General features: G+C 49.8%; 1 protein-coding gene across 10 annotated transcripts in view; it reads right to left on the bottom strand.

The window, feature by feature from the left end:
* The window catches only part of WSCD2 (WSC domain containing 2), a 127,926-nt gene that overhangs the window by 54,175 nt on the left and 58,170 nt on the right, over positions 1-15,581 (bottom strand). The window contains exons 2-3 of one of the 10 annotated variants that reach the window (XM_043438185.1): positions 2,817-3,028; positions 886-973 (exon numbers count right to left, since the gene is read on the bottom strand). The exons of 6 other annotated variants lie outside the window; for them this stretch is intronic. The gene's annotated coding sequence lies outside the window, so the exon portion shown is untranslated. Of the gene's footprint in view, positions 1-125; positions 185-885; positions 974-2,816; positions 3,029-15,581 lie in introns of those variants that run through there. 3 more of the 10 variants (XM_043438178.1, XM_043438189.1, XM_043438202.1) reach the window with 3 other exon arrangements.

Below are 15,581 nucleotides of genomic sequence, written 5' to 3'. Positions count from 1 at the left end.
GTGACTTTAAGTCCAAATGTACTTCCTAGGTCTTTGCCAGCCTGTCTGCTGGACCTGGCTGATACTGAACTAGATCAAATTTGTTCATTTTTTCCCCCCGAAACACATATTTATAGAAGACCTACTGTGTAGCAGACATTGTCCTGCATGCATGCTAAGTCGCTTCAGTCTGTCCGACTCTTTGGGATCCCATGTAGACTGTAGCCCGCCAGGCTCCTCTGTCCATGGGATTTTTCAGGCAGGAATACTGGAGTGGGTTGCCATGCCCTCCTCCAGGCTCTGTTCTAGGTGCTGGAAATAAAGCTGTGAACCCAAGAGACACAGTTCCTTCTCTCACCAGGATCACGTTGTGATGGAAGAGTTCAAATCCAGAGCCCCTCTCTTCTATCCAAGGAAGAAAAGGAGAAGGAAGGAAAGCAGAATTGTTTAGCAATATACGCATTCACTCAGTATTTATTTTATGGCGTGTATGGCACGCCCTGCTCTGTACTGAGCCTTCTATGTGTATTAATTACTCTTCCCCGTGTTCCCATGGGAAGTGCCTATTTCCCATTTTACAAATGAGGAAACTGAGGACACACAGCTGGTGAGTGGTGGAGGTGGGATTGGAACCTAAGATGGTCCGAACACAAAAGCACAGCTCCAAACCCCCGGCTTTTTGACTCTTTCTCCCACACGGTCTGGGCATCACTTGGGAGTTCCAAGACAGCCCCCGAAGCAACAGCCCATCTCCACCTGCTCCCAGTGACCAGTGGCAGCTCGTTCTATGAGGGCCCCTCAGAGTGTGGTCTGAGGAGCATCTGATTCAGCATCCCTTGGGAGCCTGGCTACCCATGAAGATCCTAATCTCTCCAACTGGAATTTCTGGGTGAGGAGGAAACCTACAGGTGTAAACAGCTGCTCCCAGGTGGTGGCCATGAACACAAAGGTTTGACAACCATGGTTTTTTCTGTAAACACTCAGGATCAGCAGTCTGGAAGAAAATAGACTGTAAATTAGAAAATGGAAAAAAACAAACTCCATTTGGCTTATGTAGTTTCATATCACCACCAGCAGGGGGCCTCATGACAATCTTGGCCACTGCAAAGGATTCAATTGTCATCCAATGGGTGATTTGAATGGTGACAGTCCCTACCGATCCAGACAACAGCAGGAGAGTTTAACTGTGGTTCAAGGTAGAGTCCAGTGTTCCTCCATATGCCATCCTATTCATTCAAGAAATAAGTACTGAGCACCTACACGCACTAGCTATCGTTGTAAGCACTTGGAACTAGTCAATGAACAAGACAGCCCTAAATGCACGCTCTTGTGGGGTCAAACTCTCTGTTCATCCATCCATCATTCTTTAATCTATTCAGCAGTCCACCTACCCATCCATCCATCCATTAAGTCACAATCTATTCACCCATCCATCATTCTTTCTTTAATCTATCCATCAATTCCCCTACCCCTCCAACTATTCATCATTAATCTATTCATTAATCCATCCACCCATCCATCCATCACCCATTCATTCATCTATCTATTCATCTGAATTGTAGCAGCCCACTCATTCATCCAGCTCTCCACCCACCCACTTATCCACCCATTCCTCCATTCATTTAGCAACATGTGTTATTGGCCTACCGTACGTGTGCTTGGAATGCAGAAATAAATAATTTGAAAAAAAGTAATTTGGAGTTGCTGCTTTCAAAGAATTCAGAGTTTACTGAGGGAGAGAGCAATTTAAACAATCACTACATTAAATCACTATACTAGAGAGACAATGATAAATCCAATAGTAGATGTATATATAAGATATAGAACACCAATTAATATTAACAGCTAATGTTTATCGAGCATGTATTATATGCCAGATACTGCTCTACAAACATAACACTCTGATTTAATCCTCATATCAATCCAACGAGGCAGATCTAGATCCATTTCAAAGAGGAGAGCAATGAGGCACAGGACGATAAAGTAACTTGTCCAGGGCCACACAGCTGGTAAGTGGCAGCTGGCTTGTGAGCCCAGGCTCATCTGACTTCACAGCTTGTGTTCCTAACCACGCATCTATTCCAGTCTTGTATTCCTCTGAGAATATGGCAAAAAAAACTACAGGCATATGCCCAGAGAAGAGCGCTTGCACAAAAGTTCCTAGATGTTGGCTTACAATGTCAAGGGGTTTCTGCATCCTGGGGTAAGAAGCCCCAGAATGTGGGAGCCCCAAGAAGAGAGGGTCTGAAGCTGCCCTGAGGGGAATCAGAGAGGGCTTCCCTCGGGAAGGGCTCTTTAAGCTGGAAGGTCTTGCAGGAGGAGTCGGCTTTCTGGGTGACGAAACAGCAGAAGGACACTGTAGGGAGGAGGAACAGCACATACTCAGGACAGGGCACGGGGGTGGAGGAAGCCGAGGAGCTTAGTGAGTGAAGTGAAGTTGCTCAGTCGTGTCTGGCTCTGTGACCCCAAGGACTATATATAGCCCACCAGGCTCCTCCGTCCATGGGATTCTCCAGGCAGGAGTACTGGAATGGGTTGCCATTTCCTTCTCCAGGGGATCTTCCCCACCCAGGGATCGAACCCGGGTCTCCCGCATTGCAGGCAGATGCTTTACCCTCTAAGCCACTAGAGGAGCTTAGGGCATGATAGGAAGGCAGTGAAGCGGTGGGTTGGGGTCAGACCCTGGGGAGCCTTGAATGCCAAGTTCAGAAGTCTGGACTATGCTCTAACTGAAGTTTCATGGTCACACTGACACTTTGGAAAAACCAGCCTCTTATCAGCTTAAAAACCTCCAGGCAGTGATGGGTGTCCCCTGGTATTCCACATGAATCACTCACATGGCAGAGATTTCCGCAGCTGGGCCAGGATGAAGAAAGACCAGCAGCCCTCATGGGAATAGGCGGTGGGGGGACACCAGCCCTTCCAGAGGCATGCAGGCAAGAGCATGGACTCTGCAGGCAGACGGACCTGGGCTCAAATCCCGCCTCTTCCATCCACCACCTGTGTGACTGGGGCAAGACACTTCTTCTCAGCGACTGAGGCTCCTGACCTGTGAAGTGGATATAAGAAGCTTGACACTCCCCCCAAAATATATTGCTTGGAGGATTGCCTTTAAAACTGCAGGAAGACACAGGGGCTCAGCTTGGGGCTCTGTGGTGACCTCGATGGGTGGGATGGGCGTGTAGGGTGGGTGGGAAGTCCAAGAGGGCGGGGATATGTGTACACATAGCTGATTCACTTCATAGTATACTAGAAAACCAACACAGCATTGTAAAGCAACTATACCCCAACTTAAAAGAAAAATTGTACTACGTGCGTCTGGCACATAGCAGAAAAGCCCACAGCCCCTGCCCATCCCGTGAGCACACATGAGCTGCCTTCAGAGCCCCTTGCCAACAGCAAGGAACACATCTGCTGTGGGTATGGAGACAGCAAAGATTTCCGCTGTTGTGCTCCCTGTGGCTCTGTCTCTCTGAGGATATTTCTGGGTTTAGTTCCTTTTTGTTGTTCCCTTCCCGTTCTTTTATATTTCAACACATCTTTTCTCTAAGTGGGTGCCAAATGGGTTTCAAGAGGATAATGAGCTCATTAGAAGCTGGCAGGGAACGGAGAGAGACTGAGGCAGTGGTGATGTCAGACGTGAGGTTGGGGGAGATGGGGGTGCGGATTATAAGGAAGGGGGCTCCTCCTGCGGAAGGTGGATGCTGACTCGAGTCGCCCACACCAAACTGCCAGTGCTGGGAGGGGGAGGAGGTCACCTGTAAGAAGAACGCCCTGGAATCCGAGCCCCTTGTAAGCGGGACCCTGTCTGTGCTCTCACTATGTCAGTCCCATCCTCTGGCACACGGTAAGTCCCCAGGGAACACTGGTGCAGAAAATAGGGAGAAGAATCAGAGGACTCAAACCTCCACCACGGTCCCTGCCGTGTGCCAAATCCCCGAGCGACAGCCGAAGGGAGTCGTAAACGCAGGGCTCCCTGCAGCAGCATCTTGCGTTTCTCAGCTTTGGGTGGTCCTGGGGTGCAGGGGCCCCTGCTGAGCCAATCCCACTTCCCCCAGGGAAACTTCTGTCTCTCCTGTCCATCCATCATCCTTCCTCTCCCTTCTCTCTCTTCTTTCCAAGTCTCTCTGGATCTCTCTTTGTCTGTGTCTCTCCAGACAGAACTGGGGAACTGAACTAACTGCCACTGGCTGAACGCCTACCAAAGACCGAACACTGCGTTTGAAGGTTTTACAAACCTCTCACCAACTCCTCCCTCCCCGGCAACCTACAAAGTAGGTGTGAAGCTACGGACTCCGTAGCTTATGTACGTCCCACCCTGGGCCAGGGGCATGCCTTGGCCTCCAGCTGCCCCTTCTCCTCTGTTTCCAGTTGTTCATTACAAGCTGGAAGCCAGAATCTCATTAACAAGACTCGACAGGTGTCTTCACCTCTCTGAGCTGCTGTTTTCTCAGCAAAGCGGGTAGGCCCTAGAAGTCTCCCTCGCAGGGTTTTGGGGAGGACTTGATGAGATCACCCACAGGGGCAGAGATGGCGTTCCCTAAGAGCTGACCGTCACTGCTTCATCCCTTTGCATTTCACAAAAGACCCGCTCTGAGCATCGGTTTCCCCATCTGCTGAAAGTGGCACAAAGCCACTATCCTGCCTCCCTCCCTGGGCTGGCGTGAGTTGCCGTGAAAGGGAGGCCGAGAGGCCCCCTTTGCAGGAATGACAGCGCTTGGTTACCGCAGTTCGTGTTTCCAGTCTGAGCCCCAGAGTGTCTAAACACAGCCTATTTTTAGCACCAGAATGAACTTCGGGTTCTGAGCTGCCAAGAATATGATGGGCAGGGCAGAGCTGCCCTGAGGGAAGGGAAAACAGGAGGTACAGTCTGTCCCGTGGCTCCCTCCCTGGGTGGGGCGTCACGCTTCCCCCTCCAGATCCTGGGGGGCAGGTATGTCTGGCTGGAAGCCCCTAAGGCTGGGCAGGGGCCTGGTTCTCTTTCCACAGCTCTCTGAACTTGACCTCAGGGCACAAGCCCAGACACCAGCTGATTCCCTGACCATCTAAACTTGTCAAGAAAAAGATGCTGAGAAATCAGGTTTGTGAAAGTTCAACTTCTTCACTGTTCTGGGTAGGAGATCCCCCTGGAGACTCCAAGAAACTGGGAGCCCAGGTCAGTGGTTACCTTTTGGTCTTGGCTGAATAGTAACAATATCAGAAACCACTGGCATTTGCTAATACCAAATACACAGGAATTCCAGCTGAGTGAGCTATTTCAAATCCTAAAATATGATGCTGTGAAAGTGTTGCACTCAATATACCAGCAAATTTGGAAAACTCAACAGGACTGGAAAAGGTCAGTTTTCATTCCAATTCCTAAGAAAGGCAATGCCAAAGAATGATCAAACTACTGCACAACTGCACTCATCTCACACGCTAGTAAAGTGATTGCTCAAAACTCTCCAAGCCAGGCTTCAGCAATACGTGAACCATGAACTTCCAGATGTTCAAGCTGGTTTTAGAAAAGGCAGAGGAACCAGAGATCAAATTGCCAGCATCTGCTGGATCATCAAAAAAGTAAGAGCGTTCCAGGAAAATCATATACATCTGCTTTACTGACTATGCCAAAGCCTTTGACTGTGTGGACAACAACAAACTGGAAAATTCTGGAAGAGGTGGGAATACCAGATCACCTGACCTGCCTCTTAAGAAATCTGTATGCAGGTCAGGAAGCAACAGTTAGAACTGGACAAGGAACAACAGACTGGTTCCAAATAGGAAAAGGAGTATGTCAAGGCTGTATATTGTCACCCTGCTTATTTAACTTATATGCAGAGTACATCATGAGAAACGCTGGGCTGGAGGAAGCACAAGCTGGAATCAAGATTGCCGGGAGAAATATCAATAATCTCAGATAAGCAAATGGTACAACCCTTATGGCAGAAATCGAAGAACTAAAGAGCCTCTTGATGAAAGTGAAAGAGGGGAGTGGAAAAGTTGACTACTATAGCCCAACACTCAGAAAACTAAGATCATGGGATCTGGTCCCATCACTTCATGGCAAATAGATGGGGAAACAGTGGAAACAGTGAGAGACTTTATATTTTTGGGCTCCAGAATCACTGCAGATTGTGACTGCAGCCACGAAATTAAAAGATGCTTACTGCTTGGAAGGAAAGTTATGACCAACCTAGACAGCATATTAAAAAGCAAAGACATTACTTTGCAACAAGGTCCATCTAGCCAAGGCTATGGTTTTTCCAATAGTCATGTACGGATGTGAGAGTTGGACTATAAAGAAAGCTGAGCGCAGAAGAATTGATGCTTTTGAATTGTGGTGTTAGAGAAGACTCTTGAGAGTCCCTTGGACTGCAAGGAGGTCCAACCAGTCCATCCTAAAGGAGATCAGTCCTGGGTGTTCATTGGAAGGACTGATGCTGAAGCTGAAACTCCAATACTTTGGCCACCTGATGCGAAGAGCTGACTCATTGAAAAAGACCCTGATGCTGGAAAAGATGGAAGGCAGGAGGAGAAGGGGACAACAGAGGATGAGATGGTTGGATGGCATCACTGACCCAATGGACATGAGTTTGAGTAAACTCTGGGAGTTGGTGATGGACAGAGAGGCCTGGTGTGCTGCAGTCCACGGGGCTGCAAAGAGTCGGACACGACCGAGCGACTGAACTGAACGGAAATGAAATACCCAGGCACTGTGTTAAGCATCTTATTGCCGTTGCACCATTCGACCCTCCCTAGAACGGTTTGGAGGTGGTTATTAACCCCTGTATACCTCAGTTTCCCTGTCTGTAAAATGGGGGAAATAACAGTACTTATCTCATAGCACTGGTGTAAGGACTAAATATTAAATTGAATCAATATGTGCAAGTGTCAGTGTTACCTCTTACTATGACTTACAGAGAATATATGTGGTTTTGCTTCTCAGTGCTCCTCTTTCCTGTTCCAAGGATCTCATTTTCCTTCACAGGGCTTCCTCATCATCAGGTCTCAGCTCACATGGCTTGGGCAGAACAGAATCTCCTCCTTAGTTGCTGCAAACACTATTATCTCTGTTTCCTGATACATGTGTCCAAGATAACATAGGGTGTGTATATACTAGGAGTGCAACTGCTGGGTCCTACTGTGAGAGCATCTTATGACTATCCCAGGAAATGATGATCTGTTCTCGAAAATGGCTGTAGCGACAATCCCCCACCACCACCTTCCCCAGTAACGTATGATGAGCATGCCTATGGCTACAAATCCCATCAACACTTAATGCTGTCACCCTCTTGTTTCTGCCAGTCTGGTAAATCTGTACTAGAGGAGGTCTGTGCCCTACCTACAGAACTGACTTCCAAATGCAATTTGGAAGCAGACTCAATCGATGACGGATGGGAGTCAGTGTATAAAAGCCCAGCTCCCTCACCCCACTGATGGAATAACTCCGGCTGTTTTGTACTGGCTCCCTGAGTTTCCCCAGCCTCAGCTGCCCTCAGTGGTAGCTGACTGAGAAGACCACCTTGTGTTGGCATTTTTTCCTTCCCTGTTTTTCTTCCCCACTCGGGGTGTGGCTCAGCTGGTAAAGAATCCACTTGCAATTTGGGAGACCTGGGTTCGATCCCTGGGTTGGGAAGATCCCCTGGAGAAGGGAAAGGCTACCCACTCCAGTGTTCTGGCCTGGAGAATTTCATGGACTGTATAGTCCATGGGGTCGCAAAGAGTCAGACACGACTGAGCAACTTTCACCAGGGAAGGAAAAGGATTAGCGTGCTCTTCACCTAAATAAACTACTTACCCATGGTATCCATTACTCGGAATATATCCTGACTTATTCAATCTTTTCCTTATCATTAGATGTGTAAAATATTTCATTTTCCTTCCTTGTACATAAATAGTGCTGTGCTACACCTCCTGAATGTAGATCTTCACCCAGATTCCTGGAAAGCAATACATGACCTCTCATGAATGTGAAGTGTGGGCACGATTACACCCATCTTACAGATGAGCAAGCTAAGGCTCACAGATTAAGTAACTTGTCCATGCATATGGCTAGCAAGAAGTGGGGCATGAATTCAAGTGCAGAACTTAGTCTCAATGTCAGGATGTAACGGCACGCATGCAGCAAACCACCAGGAGAGCAAGCCCTCTTTCTCACACATTGCATCTCTCAGTTGAACTCCAGCCTCAAAGGAAGGATCCTTCCTGAGCTTGGAGACATCCATCAGAAACTTCTTCTCCAGCTAGATGGACCCCAGACTCCTTTAATCAAAGTTCCTCTCATCCTTCCTGCTCCTGGACTACTCACTGGGCCGGTAAAAATAGTCTGAGAAATAACCATTATAAATCCCAGGCTTGTGGCTTTCACTCACAGTCTTCAGGAATGGGGAGTTTTACTCACCCAACTAACCCTGGGGAGGAATTTTACACCCTCACCTGGTGTGTGGACCCCCACTCTGGGACACACTCTCCTCTCTCACGGGTGTGCTAGAGTGTAAGCCCACAGTGCCCAGGATGGGCGTGCTGTATTCTTTTCTCCAGTTTCTGGCCACTGTGTGAAGCTGCAATGTGCACTTCTGTATATACAGATTTACTTCCTGGGTCCAAAAGTGGGGTTGCTTTCATCCAAGATTCCGCATATTTGAGCATGTGCACGCAGGTTGCGCTGCGGGATCACCCACCTCCCAGGAAGAGTCTCCAGAACCCCAACTCCCCACTCCCTCAGTTTCCAGGACAGAGACTCAGCCACCACCGCCCAGAGCTCACAGCTCACCATCAATGTCCCCTTTCATTCATCTTTCCCAAAACTCAAGAAAATAAATGAGAAGGCAAAGTGCCATTAGCTTAATGGCCTTTAACACCCAGCCATCTGCCATGATGTAATTAAATAAAAAAATCAGAGGGAACATATGGTGCCCGTTATAAATAAATATTAAAATTTTGTTTCCCCGGCTAATGACTCCGGCGTCTCTTGCTCCACAGGCGAACTTTATGGCCATCGTCGCTTGTGACAGGGAATCGGGCTGAGCCATAGTGAGAAACGTGTGGAATGGTGTCAGATCTGGGCTAAGATCTAGTTGTCAGAAGTTTCTGGCTTGAAACTGTCTCAGCCACAGGGTGGCTGTGTGACCTCAACAAGTGGTGTGAGACTCAGTTTCCTCATCTGTAAAATAGGAGCAATCCACCCTGCCTCATTGGGAGAGCATAAGGGTGACAGAAGCTAATGAGTTTAAAATACATAGCAGGGCTTCCCCGGTGGTCCAGGAGTTGAGAATCTGCATTGAAATGCAGGGGACGCTGGTTCGATCCTGGTCCAGGAAGGGCCCACGTGCTGTGATACAACTAAGCCTGTGAGCCACAACTACTGAGCCGGCCCTCTAGACCCAGAGAGCTGAAACTGCTGAAGCCTGTGTGCCCTAGAGCCTGTGCTCCGCAAACAAAAGAAGCCACTGCCATGAGAAGCCTGCATACCGCAGCTAGAGAGTAGCCCCTACCCTCCCCACTCGCCACAGCTAGAGAAAGGCTGCACGCAGCATCGAAGACCCGGCACAACCAAAAATAAATAAAAAAATAAAATACATAGCACATGTATGTGTGTATGCATACATACATGTGCTAATATTTATTGAGCACCTACTACGTCACAGAGTCGGACACGACTTAGCACACAGGCACGCACGCATGTGCAAGGCACTGTTCTACGTATCAGCTTGTTTAATCCTTCCAGCAATCCTATATGAAAGCTCTCATGCATTAGCCTCATTTTGCAGATGAGAAAACTGAGGTTCAGTGTTAAAAGGAAATGAGCTATCAAGCCATGAAAAGACATGAAGAAAACATCAATGTATATTCCTAAGTGGAAGAAGCCAATCTGAAAAGGCTACACACTGTGTGATTCCAACTATCAATATATGACATTCTAGAAAAGCAGAACTATGGAGACAGCAAAAAGATCAGTGGTCGCCAGGGGTTAGGAGGGGATGGATGCATAGGTGAACTGATAATTTTTAGGGTGAGGATGCTCTTCTATATGATGCTACAATGGTAAGTGTTAGTAAGTAAATGTTAGTTGCTCAGTCGTGTCCAACTCTTTGCAATCCCATGGACTATAGCCCTCCGGGCTCCTCTGTCCCTGGGATTCTCCAAGCAGGAATACTGGAGTAGGTTGCCATGCTCTTCTCCAGGGAATCTTCTCGACCCAGGGATCAAGCTCGGGTCTCCTGCACTGCAGGCAGACTCTTTACCATCTGAGCCGCCAGGGAAGCCCACTACAACGGTAGATACACATTACACATTTGCCAAAATCTAAAGAATGTACAACTCCAGTAATGAACCCTAAGGTAAACTATCAACTTTGGGCAAAAACAATGTGTCAAGGCAGGTTAATCGATCGTAACCAATGTCCCACTCTTCTGGGGGACGTCGATGGTGGGGGAGGCTGTCTGAGGTGGGGGGCAGGGGATACACGGGAAATCTCCCAACTTTCTGCCCAATCTTGATATGAAAGTACAACTTCTCTAAAAAGCAAAGTCAATTTTTTTTTTTTTTAAGGGGGAGGTAGTCACATGCTTGAAAAGGCATGGGCCCATTGGAGTAGATGTCAGTGAACCATTTAAACTCTGAGCTGGGGAGAAGGGAAAGAGTTGCAGGAAGGGACAAAGGTGTGGTGGGGAGATAAAGGTCATGATGAAATGACAGTTCTGGGCGCCCCTGGTGGCTCAGTGGTGAAGAATCCTCGGCCAATGCGAGAGACACAGGTTTGATTCTGGATCCGAAAGGATGCCACATGCCACAGGACAACTAAGCTTGTGCATCACAACTGCTGAGCCCAGGTCCTACGATTACTGCAGCCCGGGACCCTGGAGCCCCTGCCCCGGCTTCATTCCACAAGAGAAGCCACAGTGAGAAGCTCGTGCACCGCAACTAGAAAGTAGACCCTGCTCGCCACAACTAGAGAGAAGCCTGCAGTGCAACAAAGACCCAGCATGGTCAATCAATCAATCCATAATATATATGTATATAAGAAATGACAGTTCCCCTTTCCCAGTGGTTAGATGAAGTGCCACCCAGTCCACCGGTCTTCCCTGTGAGGCGGCTGGCAGCTCTCCTCTGAGCCCAGATCACTTTCTTTGCCAAGAAGGACTTGAAAGAAAGGCCCCAAATCCCTATCATTAAGCCATCTGGAGTCATCCTTCTCCCTCCAGGAGCTGCTGTGTGGTGGGTCAATTAGTGCTCATTTGCATAGAGGTCCTTAATAGGCTGCTAATTGTCTGGGGGAGAAAATAGATGGCCCTGCCTGTTCTGGGCAGAATGTTTACCCAGAGGGGCTGACCTCCAGGAGGTGGCAGAGAATGGAGAGGAAGGAGGGAGGGGAGCGGTGGGATGGGATGGAAGGGAGTGAACTGAGGGAATTATCACTGACTCAGGTGCAGTAAGGAGTAGGATTTTGTGAATCTTTTGCTTTAGTTTGTGTGTGTGTGTGAATACTGGCTCCTAAGGCAAAATGCATTTCTCCCTGTAGGTTCATAAAAATCATTTGAAGGAGAATAGCTAGGGAGAGCTTCTTTGGGTAGAGTGGTTGCAGAAGAATCTACCGAGCAGAAGGCGTTTGAGCTGAGACCTGAAAAAATGAGAAGGAGGTAGCCATAGACGATCTGGGGCAAGGCTCTCCCAGATGGAGAGCACGCGGTGAGACAGAGGTGGGAAGGGGCCCTGAACACCCCAGGGGCCTGCACTGGGGCGGGTCAGCGTGGAGAGAGCAGGCGCTGGGCGGCGCCCAGCACAATCCAGGGGATTCTGCTCAGGACTGTTTCTGAACTGCGGTGTGACGCATCCCTGTTTCCTCTGGTTTACAGCATGGGGATGGAGGTGAAGGAGTCCCCTAAGGACCCTCCCTGCCCCAGCGGGGGATGGCCGTGTCTCTGCGGCTCAGGGAGGCTGGAAGGGCTGCCCAGAGTCACACGGCCAGGCCAGGGCTGTGTTGGCTCCAGTTTCTTCCCCGTGTGCCCACGCCGCTCCCTGCCAGTCGCCATCATCCCCTGCCAGGCCATGACTAGTGACTTGATGTTTGCAGGCTCCACGCTGGCCGTGGAGGTTTAAGCTCTAATTTAGAAACAATGACGGCTCCCACTAGCAGCTCTTCTCAGAGGGGAATTTTCTGCCAAGGGTTTCCCCTGCAAGAACCACCGTCCCCACCCTCTAATCAAGCAAACCTAGCTTTTCTGTCTAAGCCTGTGTGCAGGCGTGTGTGTGTGTGTGTGTGTGTGTGTGTTGGAGGGAGGGGTCTCTGCCCACGGCCCACCTGTGTGGGTTCAAGTTCTCTTCCACTCCGTGCCCTTGGAGGGGCCAGCAGCCCCTGCAGCTGGCTCAGAGCAGGACTAATAGGTGGGTTCAGAGTCCATCAGAGCTGGAGGGAGGGCCCTTCACAAGCCCCAGGCCGGCTTCCTTATTGACAGATGGGGAAACTGAAGCTCAGAAGGGAAAGCGGAGGGACTCCCCAGAGTCATCCAGTGACTTACCCAGACCCAGACCTTAAGCCTTGGCACCTTCCCTGGGAAGGAAGGAAAGTGGATAGACTACTATTTATTGCAGGCCCCTCCATCTTAACCGCATCATTGACTCTCTCTAGGGGCTCTGCTCAGGAGGTTGGCTTTATTCTCACTGTACAGATGAGGCAGTAGAGGTGGGGAGGGTCAGCCCTCTCTCCAGAAGGCAGAGCCGGGGAGCGGCAGCGTGAGACTCGAACCCGGGCCCGCCCCATTCTGGCATGTCAATCATAACTTCCTGCAGCAGCGCCCGCCTCTGCCCTCGGCAGGGGGAGTGGCTTGATTTGGAAACCCTCACGGTCCAAGGGCCTTTCTCCAGGGAGTCTGCTCAGTCTGCTCAGACAATCCTTCCTGAGGCTCCTCAGCTGGGAATGAGGGAAGGGAGCCCCTTTTAGAAGGCCCAGGGGTCCCCAGCCCCCCGGGGTATCTTCACCACATCCTTCAGTGGCCCAAGGAGTTCTGGCGTCCCACGCAGAAAACTACTGCCTGAAACTGACCAATACTTCAGCCTCTTGAAGTCTTATTTTCACCTCTGAGAAGATGGCACACGGCCATACATGTGCAAGTGCCAATACAGACGTGCATGCGTGAACACGTGCATTCCCCACGCCCGACCCCCCCAGCATGTACACACACGTGCCCATCCCTGTCGGCCCATCCCATCCACAGCACAGGGCAGGCATCCTTCAACCCACTTCCCAAGTGAGACCCAGAGGGCGCTCAGTGACTTGCCCAAGAAATGGGTTCAGTGTTGCAGGTAAAACAAGAAACGGAAGCTTCCTGTTTAGCCCAAAGACAGTTTCTTAGCCCCTGGGATGGTCAAGAGCATAAACCAGCACATGCCTTCAAAAGTCTAAGCCAGAGTTTCTCAAGTTCAGCACCACCGACATTGTAGACAATTCCTTCTACAGGATGGAAGCCATCCTGTGTATTGTAGGGTGTTGGTGTCTCTGGCCTCCACCCATTAGATGCCAGCATTGTCCCCCCAACAGCTCCACCCCGCCCCTCCAAGTTATGACAATGGAGAATGTCTCAAGACGGTGTTCTAGATTTTGCCCGTGGGAGTAAAGAGAAGTGTGGATCAGAACACCACCCTTAGACCCATCTGACTCCAGCTTCACAAAGTTATCGTCTCCACTTCTAAGGCTTAATTCTAGATTTTATCCTATTGCTCTTTCATAAGACTCTATGAGAAGGCCCCATGCTAGGATCCCTGACCTCCAGCATTCTGTGCTGGGATTCCAGGGTCAGTTTCAATGCTGGCAGGTTCTCTGATTCCGAAATTCTTTTCTAAGCCCCTGAGATCCTGTCTCCTCCCGTGTCAAGGCTGAAACTCTCCCTGGGAGACGGCCATGCCTCGCTGCCTTCCAGAGACCAGGATGAAAGATGCGCCCATGAATTATATATTTCCTGTCATCCCTTAATTGCTTGGCAATTACAGACCACCAAGGGTCATGTGCCCGGAGCAAGAACCTCCCCTTCAGCAGAGGAAAAACAGCTGGGTGGAAACTCACCAATGTACATAAAGACGTTACCTCTCACAGGGTAGGCGGAGGAGTAGTTTTGTTTTGTTTTCTTCATTTTGTTTATCTGTATTTTCTTTCTCCACGGTCGGTTGGGGTTCAGAGAAAGAGATGGAGAATGCGTGCGCTTTGATTTCGGTAAATCCCATGGACAGAGGGGCTTGGCTGGCTACAGTCCATGGCATTGCAAAGAATCGGACATGACTGAGTCACACACACACACACACAGACGGGCTGTAATCTTGGCTTCATCACTTACTAGCACTGAGAAGGTGAAGAAGCCACTTACCTTTTCTAAGCTGTGGGTTCCTCACTCATAAAATGGTATGAGGATGACGGTATCCGCTACTGGAGTTGTTTAGGGGGTTAGTTCACGTAATGCATGTAAAACACTTAGCTGGGGGTCAGGTGCACCTGAGGGTGGATAGAACCCAGGTCTCCCACATTGTAGGCAGATTTGTTACTAGCTGAGAGACAAGGGAAGCCCAACACAATCACAGTGACTGCTAACTTCATTTTTGACCCAGCCCAGGCAGCTACGGCATGGGGGAAGGCACGTGGGTTCTGCACTATGTTAGTAGTTCTGCTCTGTCCCGAGGAGGGCACATCCCCTCTCCGAGCCCTCTTTACATGTCTCTTTTCCTGATGTGTAAGATGGACAGAAACATGCCACTCCTCAAGGTCTCTCTCAGGCATCTGGTGCCAACAGGCATGCCCGGCTATTAATACCCCATTCTGGAGGGCTGGCGGAGTGGGACAGAGCCAGGCGGGGTGGGACTGGGGCAGAAGCTGGAACTGGAGGCGGCATCTTATCTCAAACTTATTTCTGGTTCTTCCACAGCACATCCTCCCCTCCACCCCACCAGCCCCAACATTAATAGGTCGCTGCTGTCATGATGTCTTTAAATTTAGAACGCCCCCCCCCACACACACAAACACGCATCCACCCACACACCCCCAGGAATAAATCTGCCAGGGTGGGAGAGAGGAAGGTCTGTCTCATTACAGACCTTCCTCATTACAGGAGGAAGAAGGAGGCAGTTTGATGCTGGAGGCTGCAGCAGCCAGGGTCTCGGGGTAGGGAAGCTCCCCTCCTCCCTGCCCCGAGTGCTGGATGGGAGGTCAGGGTGCTCGGATGCTCACCTCATGGGGCCCACCAGCAAGGCCGGTCCAGGGAAGGAAGGGGTGGACTAGTTAGCCACTATGGTCTGTGGGCTTGAATCTGGACATCCCTGCAGGCAGGCTGGGTGCCCTGGGTGAGATGGGCAGCCTCTCTGAGCTGGAGTTTCCTCATCTATAAATTGTTTCCTCATCTATAAATCTAGAAATTATTGTGGGGTTGTCTTCAAGGGCAGGTGGCCTGTGTGGTCCCGCAGGGCTCTGCACTAGGTTTAACTGTCTGCTGTCACTGTCTTGAATTTTGTAATAATTTTGAACAAGAGACATTTTCATTTTGTACTGGGCTCTCTGCAAAGTATGTCGCTGATTTGGGGTGGTTGTTGAAGGAGACGCATGACTGAAATTCCTAGCCCAGTGCAGGGCACGGGTGGAGATG

The sequence above is a fragment of the Cervus canadensis genome, chromosome 1 (genome assembly GCF_019320065.1).
Source record: "Cervus canadensis isolate Bull #8, Minnesota chromosome 1, ASM1932006v1, whole genome shotgun sequence".
NCBI classification, from domain to species: domain Eukaryota; kingdom Metazoa; phylum Chordata; class Mammalia; order Artiodactyla; family Cervidae; genus Cervus; species Cervus canadensis.
Note: the sequence above shows the minus strand (reverse complement) of the source record. Positions and strands in the feature narration are given on the sequence as shown.